Source organism: Accipiter gentilis, chromosome 9 (assembly GCF_929443795.1).
Source record: "Accipiter gentilis chromosome 9, bAccGen1.1, whole genome shotgun sequence".
Classification (NCBI taxonomy): Eukaryota; Metazoa; Chordata; class Aves; order Accipitriformes; family Accipitridae; genus Astur; species Astur gentilis.
Window position 1 is genome coordinate 10,738,194 of NC_064888.1, and position 18,220 is coordinate 10,756,413.

Consider the following 18,220-nt stretch of genomic DNA (forward strand, 5'->3'; position numbering starts at 1 on the left):
TGCTGGAGTCAGCAGCAGGAGGGGGGGCATATCTGTTAGGGTGAGCAACGGTCCTCAAGGGATTGGGAGCCAGGGCGTAAGAGCTGGAGTGAATTACAGCTCCTGGAAACCTCTCCACCAGCAGAGGAAAACACTCTATTGCTCAAGGAAGGATCCTGGGGAGGTGTCTATCTTCTGGATAGGTTCTCTGTGAGGAAATACTCTCAAGATTAGGTCTGAGTATAATACATCCCATACTCTCTGTTAGCTCATGCTATATTCTAAGATGCATCAATAACAACGTGACAGGCTTTATCACTGGGAAACTGAGGGAAGAACAAAACCTTTTCTTAGATGTAGTATTGGCATGGAGCTTTTTAGGGGAACCTTTTTCCATTAACTGGGAAATGGTAGCATTTGGGTTGTTGGGTTTTTTTTGAACTTATCACTTTTTGAAGAGACTTTTTATTTTGGCCAGTTTGGAGTTTTTTCCACTTACATTTCTGATAAAGTTTTATAGAAATCATAGTTTGGATATTTTCTAAACCAAACATTTCTGAGTTTCAGATCTGCAGTTTCCCTTAGTTTTGAGATGCCAGCCAATAATAGTTTAAAAACAAAGGCAAAGCTTGTCAAAAGTGGGAAAGAAACACACAAACATAAGGAGTCCAAAATACTTTGATTGACCCAGAAACATATTTTCTTATCTTTGTATATTGAGTTCAAACCCTTTTTTGAGATACTCATGTTTCAGCATGTTTCAGGATTTGACAACTTTTCGAAACTTTAACCTTTATGCAAGATGGAAGAGGTATTTTCCACCCAGATTTAATTGCCCTAGTATTTTAAAATAGTCTGCAAATTGATATGCTATAGTTTGACAGGGAGAAAGCCTAGCTATGTAGCAGAGATATGTTTCTTGCTGGTGAAAGCATATCTCTAAAACTTTTTATGTGCCATTTTACCTAGTACCTGAGGAAGGGAGAACCTTTCCTTACACTATTCGGAGGTACTAACAAAACCTGAGCATTGCCTTATATAAGAAATGTTACTCAGAGAATCGTATAAACATCAGGTGTGGTTACTCATCTGTGCCTGGATGAGGGAGAATATGATACAGCAGGAAATACAGAAATACTGCCTATGAGAACTGAGTTTCAGAAAATATAAATGAAATTGTGAACTATGTGTTGAAATAAACAGCATCACAGAATCTGTTTGGAATTTTTTTCTGTTGTGCAAGTAAAATGTTTGACTTCTATTTATCAGTTTAATTGTCAAACTGTGATACAATGGTTAATAAATCTTGCAGCAGAGAAATAAGGAATAATGATTGAGCCACGTGGAACAAATTAGCTGTCAGAGGAGCTGCTCTTCCATCAGCAGGTTTCTGTAACATTATCACTTCCTTTTTATCTAGGTTATGCTTCTCACAGGTGCAAACACTACAAGATAGAATGATAAAGATCCTTCAGCTGTGTTTCAGACTTGGAAAACAGCGGTGCTGTTGCAAAGAGGCTTTTGTTCTGCATGTTTACTGGACAAAATGTATTATATTTCGTATTATTTTTTTGCAGAATAATACAGTTGGGGTTTTTTCAGATAGCAAGGAAGTTATCAAAAGGAAATGGTGCTGAGTCAGATGTAGACTGCATAATGAAACCTGGGGGTTCATTTAATGGCATACATGTTTTCAAGATGTTTCTTCTTGTTCCTGTGATCTTATTTGAATAACCTTGAAAGATATTGGAGGGAAAGGCTAGTTCATTCTCCCATCTCCACTCCCTTTTCTTACACACACAAATGATGAACTGTGATATTGAAGCACTGGAAACTTTTTAGGTTACATAGAGGAGAGAATAGAGTCCAAATTTCCTCTATAAATAGAGTCCCTGGGAAGTAAGAGCAAAAGCAAGTTTGTAATCCAAATCAACTCATTGTCTGTCTTTTTAGCAAGGAGCAACAGCCTGATGTGGCAGCAGGGACTCTCAGTCCTGCTCTCCAGGAGAGTTCTGTATCAGCATCACTTACATGATTAAACCTGTCTTACTAGAGAGGCAACAAAACTATGCCTATGCTCTTTCAGGAGTAATGAATCATAGCTGCAGCTTGAAGTGAAATGTAGTCCACTGCCCTGGACATTCTGGGTGAACGCAAAACCGTGCCCTAGCTGATGGCCACAGAAACCTATGCAGTTTTCTCTCCTTCTTTCACAAGTTCTTTAGTCTGCTATTTGCTGTTTTAGCGCTTTTTGTATTTGAGCTATAAACTCCAACTCACATTTCTCCTTTTTCTTTAACTTAGGACTGATGGGTGCTGTTTTACCAGGTCTCCTGCATGTGTTAGTTCCTCTGAGATCTTCCTGAGATTATTCTGCAAGCGATATAGAGTAGTTCTGAACACCAGCTAACAGATCCATGGGAAAAGTATCAAGACACAAAGGGATGCATTCTTCACTGTAAGTAGTTTCTCTTCCTTTTTCACATTTCTTTACCTGCAATTGCCAATTGCCTTGCAGTGTGTTGGGAAAGATTTTATACAAAATATGGCCTCAGCCCTGAAATCAGAAATATGTGTGTGACCTTTCTGTCTGTGTGAGGATCCTTTTTATTTCAGTGGCACTCTGCAATGGTATTGGGGTCCTTTCTCACACGTCAGACTGCCATAGGTCAAATAACAGACTTGTGAACGTGACACATTTAGTCTTGTGTTGCCTAGATTCTTTTGGGAATGTTACCAAACAAAATTCATAACAAGGAGTGGAGAAAAGTAGGCTATTCCACCCTGAAAACTCTAAGCTATTATTGCTACAACCAAGGATTGCCAGCCTTGCTGAGGCTACCAAAGAGGCACAAATGAAATTTGCTCTTCTTGTACCTGTTTTTCCTTCATGTGGTGGGTCATGCGAAGCAGTGAAAAGATGGTGTCCCCTCTCCCTTGGGGAATTCTTTAGAGGAGGGGAAGGAAGGGGTTTGCTGCAAAAATAAAATTGCAATCCAGAATTGTTTGGTTACTTTGACAGTAGAATATTGGTGCTGGAGACACAGCGAGGGGCTGGTCTAGGCTGCAGCTTGATTTGATTTGCCTGAAAATCTGCCAGTGGAAAAACCACTTCCCTGGCTGAAGTTTAAAGAAAGTGAGGAGAAAGGCTTCCAGAGAGGAGCATAACAAAATTTAAATGAAGAATAAATCCATGTGAAAGAAAGAATCGTTTCTTTCCTCCAGTTCCCTACTGTTCCTATGATGAGGGACAAGACTTTTCTTCATACACCTTTTATTCTTTCCCTCATTGCCTTCCTTTTTTCCCCCTTCACAGCTGTGTTCTACAAAGGGCTTGTTGCTGCAGAATAACAAGGAGTTTCTATAAATCTCACACCTGCCATTCATCTGGGCTCTGCTGGTCTCACAAATTGCTATGATTTAGATATCTTATCAGAAGGTGTCCTGCGTGGCTGGGTCAGCATTCTGCCAAACTGCCATTGCCGCCCCCCCCCCGCTGAACCCTGGAATTTGCACGCTGAGCTGGGACAGTGCTTAGGCTTGGTTAATCCTTGAGTGGATTTCTGAGGCTCTTAGGGCCCAGTGTTGCTGCATGCAAGCCCAGTAAAAGACTTGTAGTGCTTTGGGTATAGAATGTGCACAATTTGTGCCACAGAATGAAGAATATATACAAAAAAATTTTTTAGAAACCCACCTGCATCTTTCTTTGAGTTTACTCTTTGAGGAGGCCACATTCCCATCACATTAAGGGTCATGTATCTTGGGTCCAAATCCCCTGAAAGGAAATTCAGAAGTGTTAAGCAGACTGCAGTAGAGAATCAGCTGGTCTACATCAGCCCAAACCCATTGATCAGACTGATTGCAAACGCTTCTGACTAGTATATGTAATAGGACCTGTTCCTTTGAAACAAGCATCATTTTGTCTTCTCTAAGTAGTGAAATCCTGTCTGTCAGAAAGGGAAGAAGGGTAAATCAGGCTGCAGTGAGATGTGTTGTGGAAGTGACAGCTGAGCTAAGTCTCCCTAGACTGCGATGGCAATGGATACCTCGCCCTCAGAGCTACCAGCCTAACAGCCTGTTGTTGCTGCCCAAACCAATGCCATTAATAGTAAGAGGTTTAGGGTAAAAAACGTTTAACAGTAGACAGATAAATAGATAGGCAGGTAGATCTGATATTTGGCCAGGACTATCCTGACTGACATTGGGTTAGGGAAAAAACTGATGTGTGGTTGTATCACCAGCTGTGAGACAGCTGCAAGCTGAGTAGCTCTCGGCATCTTAGAAGAGCACATCCACTCATACTCTGAGGTACCACCTGAGCAGATCAAAAAGCCAAACCTCTTCTGTCACATCAAAAACCTACATGTGAAACCTTAGTTTATTGAAAGGTTTCACTAAGCAGCTTATCTCACAACATAGAGTAGTTCTTACCTACACACCTTTACTGGATGCTTGAGAGGTGTAGAACTTCTGTTTGGGTCTAAGAAAGGAGTAGACTTGGAAATAATGCAAATACCTGTTTTCTTGTAGCAGCATGAGATAATGACATGCCAGAGAATAGATACAAAGGTAATAGTCAGGCTGTTCTTTGTCTGATTCAGAAGTTACAAGGGCAGTTGAACTTTCTAGGGACTTTTTTCTAAAACCCAGAAAATGCAACTTATCTAATAATGACTCACATAAAAATAATGTAGAAAGAAGTCTCCTGCAAAAAAAAAAAAAAAAGGGTAAACTCAAAGCCGCGCACAGGAGTTTATATTTGGATTGAACTTGGAGTAATTCAACACTGAAGATTAAAGGCCAAACTTTCTGCTGGGAAAATTAGATCTAAAATGCAATTTTAAGTCCAGCAGACTCATTTGAAAGATGTAAATTCATTCAGCTTTTCATACTAGGGGTGAAGGGAAGAACTTTTCAAAACATGAACACTGTTGTTGCAGATACCTTAAACTCACTCAGTGTTTATAAAATTCCTTTGGATAATGACTTACAACATTCAAAACAAGGCCATAAGCAGCAACGGTTAAATACATTACAAGGAGAGATGAGCTAGGAGACAACAGTGTGCGACTTCCTTCTGAAAGATACTACTGAATTGTCAAAATGGTCACACATGAGAAGATTATTTAGAGCTGTTACTTTGTGCTAAGACTTGGCCTTTTTAACTGACCCGATGACTAGAAACTTTGAATTAAAGAGAGTGAAATGTTGATATACTCTATACTCTTTAATGGGCTCGTCTGTAGAATGAAATTGTAAAGTAGCTGTGATTTGTGTCAGAAGGGTTTTACCTTCCTATTAACAAATGCCCTGGGACTTTTCAGCTGTCAAAAGACCCAAGCAAACATCGGTCAATCAAACACGTAACTTTGCCAATCAGCTGTGCAAAATTCACCACTAAAATACCTTGAATACTTGAGTGAATATGTACTGTCAGCTATTTTTGCTATTTGTATGTTGTGATTCTTCCATTTCATTTACTTCATTGTTCCTTGGAATTCCCTTTACCTTACTGTGAAAGCTGGCAGTACTAAGTAGCTTTATTAATCATTTCACTCTGGCTTTCCCAGTAGTTTAACGAGAAGTTTACTAGAAAACAAGCACAGAGTGAAAGCTCCCTAATATATAGGCTACACTTACGTATCCCTGTCAGAAACTCAGAACGTAGCAGGTAAAAGCAAAACCTGTGATTCCTTATGGAATGTAAGAGATCTATCTTGTTGAAACTCCAGGTCATATTTTTGAGATCTTTTGTAAAAAATTCTAGTTTTCTCCTTGTGCAGTGAAGGAATTCAAGTGCTCATTTAAGACCAAATGACTGGCAGCCTCCCTTCTCTTCCCTTGCTTTTGCCAACCTCCTTGTAGGCCATCAAGTGCCTTGGCTGTTACATACTACAAGCGATACAGTCAGGAGAAAAATTGCTTTTCATAAATCCCCTGATTTCTGCAACTAGAACTGAAGGGTACAATTTTGAAGGCTACAGGGGGCAGAGCAGGAACAGAAAACCCACTAAACACAAAGAACATCTGTTTGGGTAGCTTATACTAAACAGCTGCAGAGTATGTGTGACCTGTGAGAAAAGCTGCAGCGGAAGATCAGAGCTGTAGAAGCTCTCTCCAGTGCTGGAACCACTGTCAAATAACTGTGTGCAAAATAAGCTATACAGATATCTGATAACAGAGGTGTCCTCATAGGCACACATGTCTGTATATTTCTCTCACATACTTGCACATAAGTATGATTCTGTACTTACTGGATGTCATTAGGTATTCTCAGGTTCAGCTGTATTCAGACCTTATCTACAGAGATGTGAAAATAACCATAACAATCCTAAACATGCACATTTACACAAAAATTCATGTTTCGAGGAACTCACATACGGTGAAATACAGTAATGACACATGCTGCATGCCTTGAATAAAGGAGTTGTTCCAAACTCATCTGTTATAAGTGTTAATTACAAAATCCTTTTGAACATCTTAGATTTTATTCCAACACTCTGTGCTTTTGGATCTGGAACTTGGCAGGTGACATTTATGAGTTTTTGACTTGTGTTTGTTATATAAATGACAGACTTCAGCAGTGCAAACATGCAGAAGTGCTTTCAATATGTGAATAGGCAAGTCGTGTCTGGGATGTACACTGGTTTTCATGTGGCTTCAAGAATCTTCAAATTGTCATTCATATAATTGCTAGGCAAGGCTGCAGGCTCGCCAGGGTGTTGCAGCCACCTGACTGGTTGGTTGCGGTTGTTCTCAGTTCTCTGCAAGGGTTTTGTGGCAGAGCCAAAATATATGAGCAGGGAGCGGGGTGGGGGGTGGGAGTGGGGGGAAGGTAGTAGAAACTGATATTGCAAGCATCGATTTAAAAAAAAAAAAAATCTTAAGAACCTTCACACTCATCTCCACACTGGTTATGGAAAATTTCTGAAAAAAAATAAAAGAAAGCACAGGAGAAACACAAAAATAACCCATCTCCAAATTCACGTTTGTTTTGTCGAACATGTTTCATCATATGTTTCAGCTTCCTCATTTGTCATGCTGAGGAAGAAATGAAACAGAGTGACCAGGACAGATGGGATATGGACTTACGTAGACATTCTATATGAGGGATGAGTCAGGTGTTTTGCATTGTTGTTATGGCAAGAAGGTTGTCTTAAACTTGGACGGTCTTGGCACAGAGAGGAGTGTAGTAGAAAAAGCTGGAAAAATTCTTCAGTGATTTCAAATTTTTTCTTACAGTTAATGTTAGGAACCGAATGGCAGTTGGGTTTGATTGTTCACGTAGCCTGAATAATCATGGTTTGGGCAGGAGTGTCCTTTGTACAGCTTTCCTATTTCTAAACCACAATAATCCCACTGTGCAATGTCCTCAACTTTTCTAATGATGCACACACTCATGTGGGCACGAACACTCAGATACACACACTTGACCAATGCACCAGATTTCATGACACCTCTAGCTGTTTAAATTCTGAGCCTGTACACAACTCTTCAAAGACAGCCTAGCTGCACAATGGAGATGAAGCATTTCTACGTGCTAAGACTGTCAGTCATGCCAGATTGCATTGTGGTTGTGAGATCTTTATAAAAATTAGTTTACAATTTGAATAAGAGTCCCAGAAAGGGAAAGCATTGTGCAGTTTTATTGTGTTTCCTAAATGCCAGGTTAGATTTAAATTATGTGTAAAAAGTGTCCATGTGATTTTTATTGCCTCTGGTTTGCTCTAGAAAATGCACATGACCAATTCTGCAATCTGTTCTAATGGTCCAGTATTCATCTAGAAGTCATGCACAAAACAAAGACATTCAGGCACAACCTTTATGGTCTGCTAACAATGCAGCCCCTCAAAGGGCAGGAATGAGTGTTGCAGAAGCAGAGCATGAAAATGTCATCTGCCATTTCTACAACATCCTGCAGCCATGGCTTCAGGATCTACCTATGCATCAAGCATTCACCTTCCAGATGTTCGGTCTCAGTTGGCTGCTAGGGACATTGCCTTTAAGCAATTAGGAGAGAAGTTTGGAGAATCAAGGTTTAATGTGTTCCTGGAAGCTTGCATACTGTTCTGCAAGGTATTTGTGCAATATTGCTATGCAAACGGAGCAAGTAAATAAGTACCAATGTCTCTTTTGCCTTTTTTTTTTTTCTTTTTTTAAAAAAAAAGATAGTTTCTTCCTATTGGATTTCTCGATACCTTTCTATTCTTTCCCTTTTGGAAGAGCAGCATTATAGAATCTACCTCAACGTCAGTTAGCTTTAATTCTGAAATGTAACATTTTCAAAGCAAAAAATAATGATCTTTCTTAAATTCCTCAACTTATGCTCAAATACGTGTGTGGAATGATTGCTGGAGGTAACTTATTGATATGACACCCCACCCCTCTTAAGGGAAGGTAAACCTTCAGGGTGGAATGCAGTGGATATGCAATAAATCTGTTCCATAGTAACTCCCTAAGGAACATAACCTGCAACCTCAGATGTTAGCAACACCAGGGGAGTTTGGTATGCTGACTCTAAGAGAAACAACACGGAGGGTGGAGCAGAGTGGAGACACTGCCGCCAGGCTCTGTGATATCCCCACAGGGACAGGGAACTGGAACTGCTCAAACAAGAATGGAAGGTCCCTGCATTGAATCCACTGAAGCAAGGAGGTGAAACAATGGCGTTCTGTCAACACTATGGCCTTACTTCTGATTTATATCGTAAGTGCCCAGTTCTGGAGTGGTGATACACTAAATCATGTTCTCTGAGTGAACTTTGCTCAGTATAATCTCATTATAATACCAAAACACACCTCCATCCCAAAAGCTACCGGCCTTCAAGGTGCGACCACCCCTCACTGAACATGCGCTCTGAATTTTCTCTAGCATATACCTTTAAAAGGCAAGCGAGGAGGTTTTACACCAGTCATAATAAAGGTATGTATGACTAGAGTTACTTAAGCTCCACCTAAAAAATAAGAAAATATAAAAGGGTTTAAGAGAGGAGGAATGTTAGGGAAGATACCATCATAGACAAGTTGGGAGGACAGTGCTCACTTCTGGGATCAGTCGACAGGCTGAACCTCTCTTCCCCCCCATAGGGACGCCTATTGGGTAAGATTCGAACCCTCAGTTTTACTGAGTGCTTTCCCGGGAAACTTAGAAATCTCTGTAGATTTTTTCCATAATTTAGTGTGCTTGTAGTCGACTGCATTATTATTTGCATGTGCTTTGCAGACAGTGTATTTATCACTGGCAATACGAAAGAACCTGTACTGTTGCTTTAATAAACTGTGCTGCTCATTAATCTAGTTGTGACAGTTCGTTAACGCAACCAAACTCCCTAAGTCTGGTAAACCTAGTGCGTTGAATGCAGCTAAGCTGAAAGTGCATCCATCATCGTGGTAGTTCAACATATTCAATGTGACCGGACTTATAGTGTTGAATTGGACGTCACTCAGAAATTAAACCTAGCCACCCCCAGCCCCTCTGACATCTGAGTATAAGCTGGAATGCAAGGGGGTTTAATTTCTGCCAAACTTCTTTACCCGTTAATGCAACGATGTGTTAAAGATTAGTAATTAATGCTGAACTTGATCCGTGCATGTTTACAAGTTTCTGCCAGCAAGACAACCTTTTGAAAGTGGGTGAACAGGAGCTGTAAGAACATTTACAGGACTTACTTACAACGTTAAAATATATAGCCTTGGCTTTCAGCTCCATCAAAGTTAAGAACTTGTATCTAAACTTGGTCAAGTTTATTCATCACTGGTACTGACCCCTGAGCAAAGTTGCTTTGACAGGTGTCCTGAAAGTTTAAAAACTCCCATAACTGTCCTTTACTTCATGCACACATCGTGTTGAAACTGCTTAAATTGTAGGCATTTATGTTTAGCCACAGCTATAGTAGCATAATTGTTAGAGAGCTGATTCTAATTACAGCGGCACAGCACCAGAATACAACCTCAGACTATGCTAAATCCGTGTTTGCCAGTCTGACCTCAGCAGTGCAGTCCTTGGTTGCTTCTCTTGTACTGGTTTTTTTAGTGTTCATTCCCTCCCAATCCCTGTCCCATTTATGTTTCAGTCCTCCTCTCTGTACTTATACAGTTCTTTGCTTCTCCTCCCTCTTTCCCACTTTTGCCCAGATGATTGAATACTATTTTTTTTATATGCACTAAACTCATGTTCAACACTCACTTTACAGGTTTATGTCTCTTTTTTAATGCAATCATTTCATTTTTTCCTGGTTCCTTTGTTCTTATCTTTCCACTTAAACTCTCTCCTATATCACCTCCCTCAGTTCCTCTTCTCAAATATCTCTTGAAGTGAAAAGTCTTTTGACTTCTTGGCATAGCAAATCAACACATCTCCCTTTTCTCTTCTGAGACCTGCACCCAGAAGGACTTCCCTAGCTTGTCCTGTTGAGTCTGGAAAGTCTGTTCAGAGGTGGGTGAAGAGATAAAATGGTGCAATTTATTTACTTATCTGTAATGGATTTATAGTGGTCTTTACAAAGGGATCTGGTATCATTTTGTTTTGCATATACATTACCAGTGAGAGAACAGCTCCAACCGTACAGAGACGACCTTCTTAGTCCCTGAGTGTGGGTTAAGGCAATTGCAAGCACACCTCATCCAGAACTGTCACACCTTTCTTAGCTTTAATTTTCCTTCCAGTAGCGGGTAGTAATCAATATTCTTTCACTGCATATGGTGTTCTTCTGAAGTTTAAATGCTAATGGTGCCATTTGGCAAGGTGAGCTGCATTAGATTATACAATATGACTGTAAATTGGAAATTGTTTAAGCTTTCAAATTTGTTTTATACCATTAGATTTTCTCATGATTCGTTTGTCATTCTAATTGGATTTTAACATGTACTTTGTGTTTCAAAACTTGAAATTATGAAGAATTGCATAACAAAGAACCTTTAGGAACAGGCAGCCCCCCAAGCTGTGTTTAATTTATAACAGATCAGTAAACGAGGAAGGTGAAGAGTCACAAAAATACTAAGTAACAAAGTGATGCTGCCTTAGAAATCCAACGATTAACTGCAATGAAGATAAGCAGAGTGATTATGTTGATTTATTCAAATCCTACTGCAGCATTGGAATAGCTTGGTTGAGCAGGATACTAAAGATGACTTTTACCCTTGCTCTTTCACTCTTTATCTAGGTCTTTCGTCTACTCTTGGCTTATTTAACCTTGCACAGGATTAGCCGGTGAGTTAATTGAAAACTGTTTCCTCTAGAAATAGAGCAGTACAATAACTAGTTGATTCCCCTTATGAGCAACAGCAGAAGGCCTGTAAGTCCATGTGAGAAGGGTCTTCTCATCCCTTCTTCGGAGCACTCAGGTGTGTTTTCTGACTGTAGAAGTCTGGATGATCATCTTAACATACGGCAAAATAATGTAGAGAATCCCAGCCTCTACATGGGCAGAGTTTACAGTAGGAGCCTGAGCTGGTTCCCAGCCATGGGCGGTATCTTCATGTACCCTGGCAGACTGCAGACTTCACAGTCTTTATGTCTCTTTTTTTAATGGAATCATTACAATTGCATAATAATCATTAAAACTCAAAGTGGATTTTATTCTTTGCTTTGAGACATTAAAAACACAAATTATATACATCACAGTAACATTTCATGCTATGATTTGAAAACAGATAATTGAATCATAAACTGCATCTTAGCCAGCTAGGAAATGGGCACGTTTTCACTAGTGTCCTGCTGTGATAGCATACTTTAGGGTAGTAAATAGGTGTGGTTTGAGTTTGTCTTTACAGCTCAAGATGTTATGCCAGTGACCTCAAGACCATCCGTTCATTCTCTCCCATTCTTTTATTCTGAAGATTAGAAGTAAGATCTTAGATACCAATGTTCTGCTACGGTTCTCTGACATTTGAAAGTACAGCAGTGAAAAGAGCAAGAGACATAGCACTTGGTTGGGATAGGAAAAAAATGCATATTTAGCATCATCACTAACTGAGATTTGTTGGTCTATAGCTGAGATGTAGACCACTTCTGCAGTATTTCATTTCTTTCTTTGCTCTGTGACTCAGCTATCTTTTGGAAAGATGGAGCTCAGCTTAGACAGTTGTAAAGAAGGCTAAGACTGAGATAGGTGAAGTGTGCCAATAAGTCCTCTGTCCATTTTTTGATCCTCTTCATTTACCTCCTCTGTCCAGCATGCCCACTTTTGTGTGAAAACCCCTTCAGAGAAGAATCCAGAAAATGCGTGTACAATAAAGTCAGAGGTACATCAATTTGCAAACATAAAAAGAATTTTCCCCTTAATATCCATGACTTATTTTTACAACAAGGAATATTTAGCACTTCAGGCTTCAATACATAAAAATTTACACAGGTGCTGCATATTTCTAGACCAGATGGGTTTTTTAGACAAGAGACAAGAACATATTGGATACAGCAAAACAAATCTACATTTTTTTAAGTTTCTTTTTTTTTTGCAGTGTGTTAGTTCTCATGAATACATCAACAGAGAGTTGTGCTTCTCTCTCTAAGAGTGCAAGACAGACAGCAGATGTGAAAATATCCCCACATTGCTCTGCCAAACCAGTGCACACCAAGCCATATGGATGGATTGGTATTTCCAAGGTACCAGCTTTCAGAGGTATCCAGGCCTTTTCCTGTCAGGTATAACATGACAGAAGAGCAACTGTTTATGTTGGTGATTTGAATAATTACAGTATTTGTTCCCCAGGAATTGAAACGTGACTGTCAAGCAGCTTTTAGTTAGCGGTAGCTCCTTACCTGGGCTAGTCTCAAATCACTAGCTTCAAAGTGAAGTGTGCTCTGCAGTAGGTGATTGGAAGGAGCTGAGTTATTTAAAAACAACAGTCCCGGGTTATATTATTCACAATTGATATTATAATAACTTTGAGATGAAGAACCATTATTGTGCAAGGTACCATATACACAGTATGAAAAATCACAGTCATCTTCCACTTTGAAAGATGGGTTTCTGACTGGATCACTCATTATCAGGAGCTCAGGAGTTCTCAGGAACCTTAAAATGTTCCCCTGCATTCATCATGTTCCCTCCCTTATTCCCAGCTTAAAAAGACTTTATTATTGGAAGAAGCAATTTCTTTTTTTTTTTTTTTTTCCAGGAGGACGTCAGGTCTGCTTTCCCTATTACTGTGGGTCGCTGATAAGACAGGCAATTTGTTACAGGTGTGTGTGATAAGGGATTTTTCCAAGAAAAATATAAACACAAACCAGGCCAGAACAATTTTTATCTTCATTTGCCTTGCAATTGTCAGCTTCTCATCAGAGAATATGAAGAGCTTCATCTAAAAAGAATTTAATTGAACAGATTTTTATGAGCATTCGATATATACCATGACTAAGACAAATTTCTTGAAATGTTTTGTTTTGTCAGAAACTCATTTTTTCCTGACAAATGGATTTCAGAGGAAATTGTCCAGAAGGCCCTGCTCATTGGTCTGTGTGACTGGAAAAAAATGAAAAGCCTGAACCAAGAGAAATAGAGACCCAGAAAATTTTCTCAAAGAAGTTAATGTCTGATGGCAGCTGGCAAGGGACATTAGCTATGTCAGATACAGGAAGAAAACTTTGGAGTCCCTAAATCTATGGTTTTTTCCAAAGGAAGCTTACACAGGCACTTGCTGCTCTACAATATTCATGTCTGCTTTTAGGCATTGCTAGAGTTCAATAGATCTGTACAACTTGTTTTAACATCTCATTTCTAATTCTAACTGGAGTAGCAACATTTAGGAACTTAACTTTGACTTCTAAACAGCATAAGTCATAGTCAGGAGTTAAGCTGGGTAATTCTCGACCTGTTGAGGCAATTCATTTGACCTGTTTAAAAAGAAACCTTCTGCAAACTCTTTTGACCAATCTTTGGCTCTGAAGTGAAGAAAGGTATACCTTGAAATTGTGCATGGGCCTAAAGGGCCCTTAAAAGCATCTGGTTTTAAGTCCTTTCATCCTGCATATCTGCTGCCCACTTTATCCATCTGTTTTGCAATGGGATATCTGCCATTTGTTTCCATCATGGGAGACTGTTGCAGCAACGCTGTGCGGCTAATAACTAGACTCCAGTCTATTAACCTCTTTGATTAAATGAATGTAAAAGGAACTAGAGACACTCTTGATATATGCACGCATTTGATCATAGAGTAGGAGAACGCTCTTGATATCTGTTTGATCACATATGGGTTCTTTACACACTCTTAAAAAGTAAAAACAGCAGCAGAGCTAACTCAAAGCAGAACCCCACAACGGCTTAGACTTAATGAGATATTGTTTTCTTATACAATTAAATCATCCCACTGTAACATCAGTCCTTTTATTTCCCCAAGAGAACTCGGGAAGTTTGTAATATAGATGGTTGTTCCCTATTGTCATGAAACACAGTTATTTACAAGGCATATACCTCTCTGATGAAGTGATGGGGTTTTGTATATGTATGGGATGAAGCATGATTCTTCATATCACAGAAAGGTGTGAGTGTGTATGTGCCTGTGTGTGTAGGAGGCTGCCTTAGTCATGTTAAATTCATATTAGGTAGCACTTCAAGAAATGACTGGAAAGTAGAGCTGTTATGGATGTAAAAGGTCACAGACATTAATAGCCTGCAGAACAATTCCAGGGTACAGAATTATTCACAGCTGCCAAAACACAAAAGAAAAAAGAAAAGAATAAAAAACAGAATGAGGGAAATAAAAGATTTGAAACAATGGTATCTCTCTGTTGTTATTGCTGTTATACTTTGGGGTTTTTTAAAACACTCATATTGGAGGGAAACTAGGGGGTTAATTTTGAGCTGTTTTCTGCTTTCATCTTTTAAATGGCAACAGGAAATGCACATCATTTGACTCTGTTTTTATGGAGTTTTGTGTCCTCTTCATTTAGAATTTTTCGTGGAAATATGAACTGCAGTAAATATTGATGAAATGCATGCTCTTCTGACTGAGAATGGCTTTTAAACGGAGTCCAGCTGGTTTTTATTCAAAGGCTCCAGACCAAGACAGAACAGGTGGAGAGTCAGAAAAGGGAAAGGCCTGAAGGGGAGAGAAGGAAAGCAGTGGAAAGGAAGGCGGGATGTCAAAAGTTCAGAGAAGAATACAGACTGTATTTTTGGATGGAAAATATTTTGTTGCTTAAATAACATCAAATTCCTCTCTTTGTAAGGCTGGTGGTGTACTAGCTTGTGGCAGAGGCACAGAAGGGAAATGCCTAGCTCCTGAAAGCCATTACAAAAAAGGAATGAAAAGCACCAGCAATATCAAATGGTAAGGTTGTCTCTGTGCTGGTCTACCTCCCTTCCTCTCACCAAGACATGCAGCCCCTCTCATTTTCCTTGCAATCCCTTGCAGGCAGCCAGGGGTTCCAAGCAGGGGACAGAGAATAACAAAATTGTCAGTGTTTATAGCCATATATATAGCTGGTATGATTTGAAGTAGCCGATGATAACAACAATCCTCATCTGTATACACTAGCATTTATTATGCCAACAAAGTCTCAGATCAATCACTTTCATCTCTGCTGCTGACAGATCAGGTGTAGACTTACAGCAAGGCAGGAACTGGGCAGATTAGAAACTGGGTCTGTTATTCTGATTATAAATCACTGTCTTTGATTTTCTGAGTAGAATAGGAACAGACATTTTCTCTTTTTTCTTCCTGACTGAAAAACAGAATTACTGTTTTATTTTTAGCCACCCTTTCCCTTCCTACCAGCATTCCCCTCCCCTTCAATACAGATATAGTTCTGTACTAGTTCTGTAATAATAGTCCTGTAGTAGTTCTGTCCTTTCCAACAGATATATTCAAGACTCCACCAGTCCGCATGCTCTCACCCTGTAGAAGAAGAAAGCCCTGGTCCTTATCTGCATCCTTTCAATCTGACAACTACAGTCCTTGCCTGTTTCTGTGTTTCATCCATTGTTCTTCCTACGAAGAAATCTTTGCAAAGATGGCTCAGGAGATTGCTAATGGTCCATAACATGTTTCCCTCCTGAATTTGCTTCCAACAGTGATTATTGTCTTGTGTCATTCTGGGGAAGTGAGTCCTCTTCATGTTCCTGGCAGATAAGTGTCTACAGAATAGGATTCATGGCATTCATTTAGTCTTAATCTCACCAAGGAAGCAAATAACTGAAGTGATAAGCCTGGAAATCTAGTGATGGTGGTCTTGGAAATGTAATGAGGGTGGTGTTGGCCAGCAAGGGCTGACAGGCAGTAGGTGATGTGATACCACTGTCATTTTTATCTGTTTTCTGGAAAAAGAGAAAAGGAGACAGTCTGTTGATCCATCAGTCTAGTATTAAGTTCACTTCAAAAAAATGAAGGACATATTATTTGAAGCGATGATTTTCTTAAGTGAATGAAATGACAAAAGATGTTTGAATGCAAGAAAGATAGACAAAGATGGACAACTCCAACATTTTGTATTTTAGCCATACTTCTGGCAGGAGGAGGAAACATGTCCTCTTCACTTGGGTGAAAGGCACATAGTCCTACTTTTCCAGCTGATATCTCTCCAAGGAGGGCTTAGAACAGGAACACATGGAGAAGAACTCAAAGCTGGTGTGACAATAAGTCAGTGTTTGGGTAAGGAGGGCTGGGCATCATGTGTGGTCATGCAAATGTACAAGAAAATGGATGGTAGTTACTGAAGGTACTGGGGACAGCTGTAGTGTATTATGTAGAACTGGAGCTGGTATTAGCAGTCTAATGCTTTGAGATATGTATGGACCAAGTGCCACTTTCTGGAAGTATTTGAGGTTGGATAAAATTCAGGAGTTAATGGAAAACTATTGTATTTCTCTTGTAATTTTTATTTTTTTTGTGTGTGTGTGTGTCTATCCATACACTACAGCTGCAGTGTTTGAACTGTCCATGAATCGGCAGAGAGTTTGGTGTGTTGTTAATAACCTCAGCAGATAAGGAAGCATGAATTAGCCTCTAACAGGGTCTTTCCAGATTTGGGCAGAGACGGAATGATCCAGTGTATAGATTCTTAATCGAGAACTTTTCCTGGGGACTTCCAATCAGATGTCTGTGAAAACAAAACCAAGCAACCCTTCTCCCCACCCCACCCCCACCCCCACCCCCCCAAGCTAAAATAAACATTACTGCCAAGGACATAAAGAAAAGACTTTGTAATAGTTTAGGCAGTGAGTCTCTAACCTATGCTTTTCATGAGGAGATATTCCTGCCATAAATATAGCCCTAGCAGTATACATTAGTTTATTCAAACTGTTGACATGCCACACAGGATCAAATAACTGTCACTCTGAATAAAAAGGGAAAGGAAATGAAAATCCAGCCCAACAAATCCTTCTTCTTTTAAGGGAGAGAAAGAAAGAATCTGTATTTCTGCTACTGGCAGACAACTTACCAATACTGCCCTTTCCTTTCTTCTGGTCACTGGTAATCAAAACAGCCAGGGAATCTGAGACAGGCTTGATCAGGAATTAGATCACATGTAAATGTTGGCAGTGCAGGCTTTTATGGTAACAAAGGAATGCCATTGCTGAAAAGCAAAGGAGCTGTCTTTATTTTGCAAAGGTGCCATTACATGTTCTTGCCTTATATTGTATATCAATTCATCCTTGCAAGGTAACGAGATCAGCACACCATCTTCTACAGATGCCATATATTGGGAGGAAAGAAAGGAGAAAACTAATATCTTTCTGTGACCATGTATTTTTGTCAGGAAAATGCTGGAGTAAACCACTAAGGCCAGATGATTTGTCGAATTCTGAGCAGCTAGAAAAAGCTTGGGCTTGAAAACTGAGACAAACAAGATTGATACGTTGTTCCTTTTGACAGCCTTTGGGGAAACCAAAAGTATGGAGAAGGAAAGGAGAATGGAGATGGAGATAGGGATTATTTTTTTCCTATATACCTGTTGAAGAAGGTTGGAGAATTTGTTATTCTATTTATCTCCTATTAAAGCAGCTGCTGTTTGCTTGAGCATTGATGTTTCAGAAAACTGTCTCTTCCTTGAATGATGTTGGTACCTATGGTAAAACTGATCTCCTGATAATAACACTGTTTGTCTTTTCCAGGTGATCCTTCCAGAAATAAGGCTGAAAAAGTACCCTAATACCCTTGCTTATGTCTGTGACCATGGCCCTGGTTGTAGCTCTGCGTGTGTGTGTGTGTGTGTGTGTGTGTGTGCGGGACATGCGGGGGGGGGGGGGGGGGGGTGGGGTGGGGGGGTGACAATCTCAGATGAAGATGGTTATCATCTAAGG

The 18,220-nt window shown here is 39.7% G+C and overlaps 1 long non-coding RNA gene across 20 annotated transcripts in view; it reads left to right on the plus strand.

Moving 5' to 3' along the window:
* Positions 1-18,220, plus strand: part of LOC126042508 (uncharacterized) — a 134,467-nt gene that overhangs the window by 101,908 nt on the left and 14,339 nt on the right. For 16 of the 20 annotated variants that reach the window (XR_007507193.1, XR_007507195.1, XR_007507180.1 and 13 more), the window contains 5 exons: positions 2,284-2,437; positions 8,567-8,685; positions 12,438-12,621; positions 13,098-13,161; positions 15,148-15,248. This is a non-coding gene — a long non-coding RNA (uncharacterized LOC126042508). The remainder of the gene's footprint in view (positions 1-2,283; positions 2,438-8,566; positions 8,686-12,437; positions 12,622-13,097; positions 13,162-15,147; positions 15,249-18,220) is intronic. The other 4 variants (XR_007507182.1, XR_007507183.1, XR_007507186.1 and 1 more) reach the window with 4 other exon arrangements.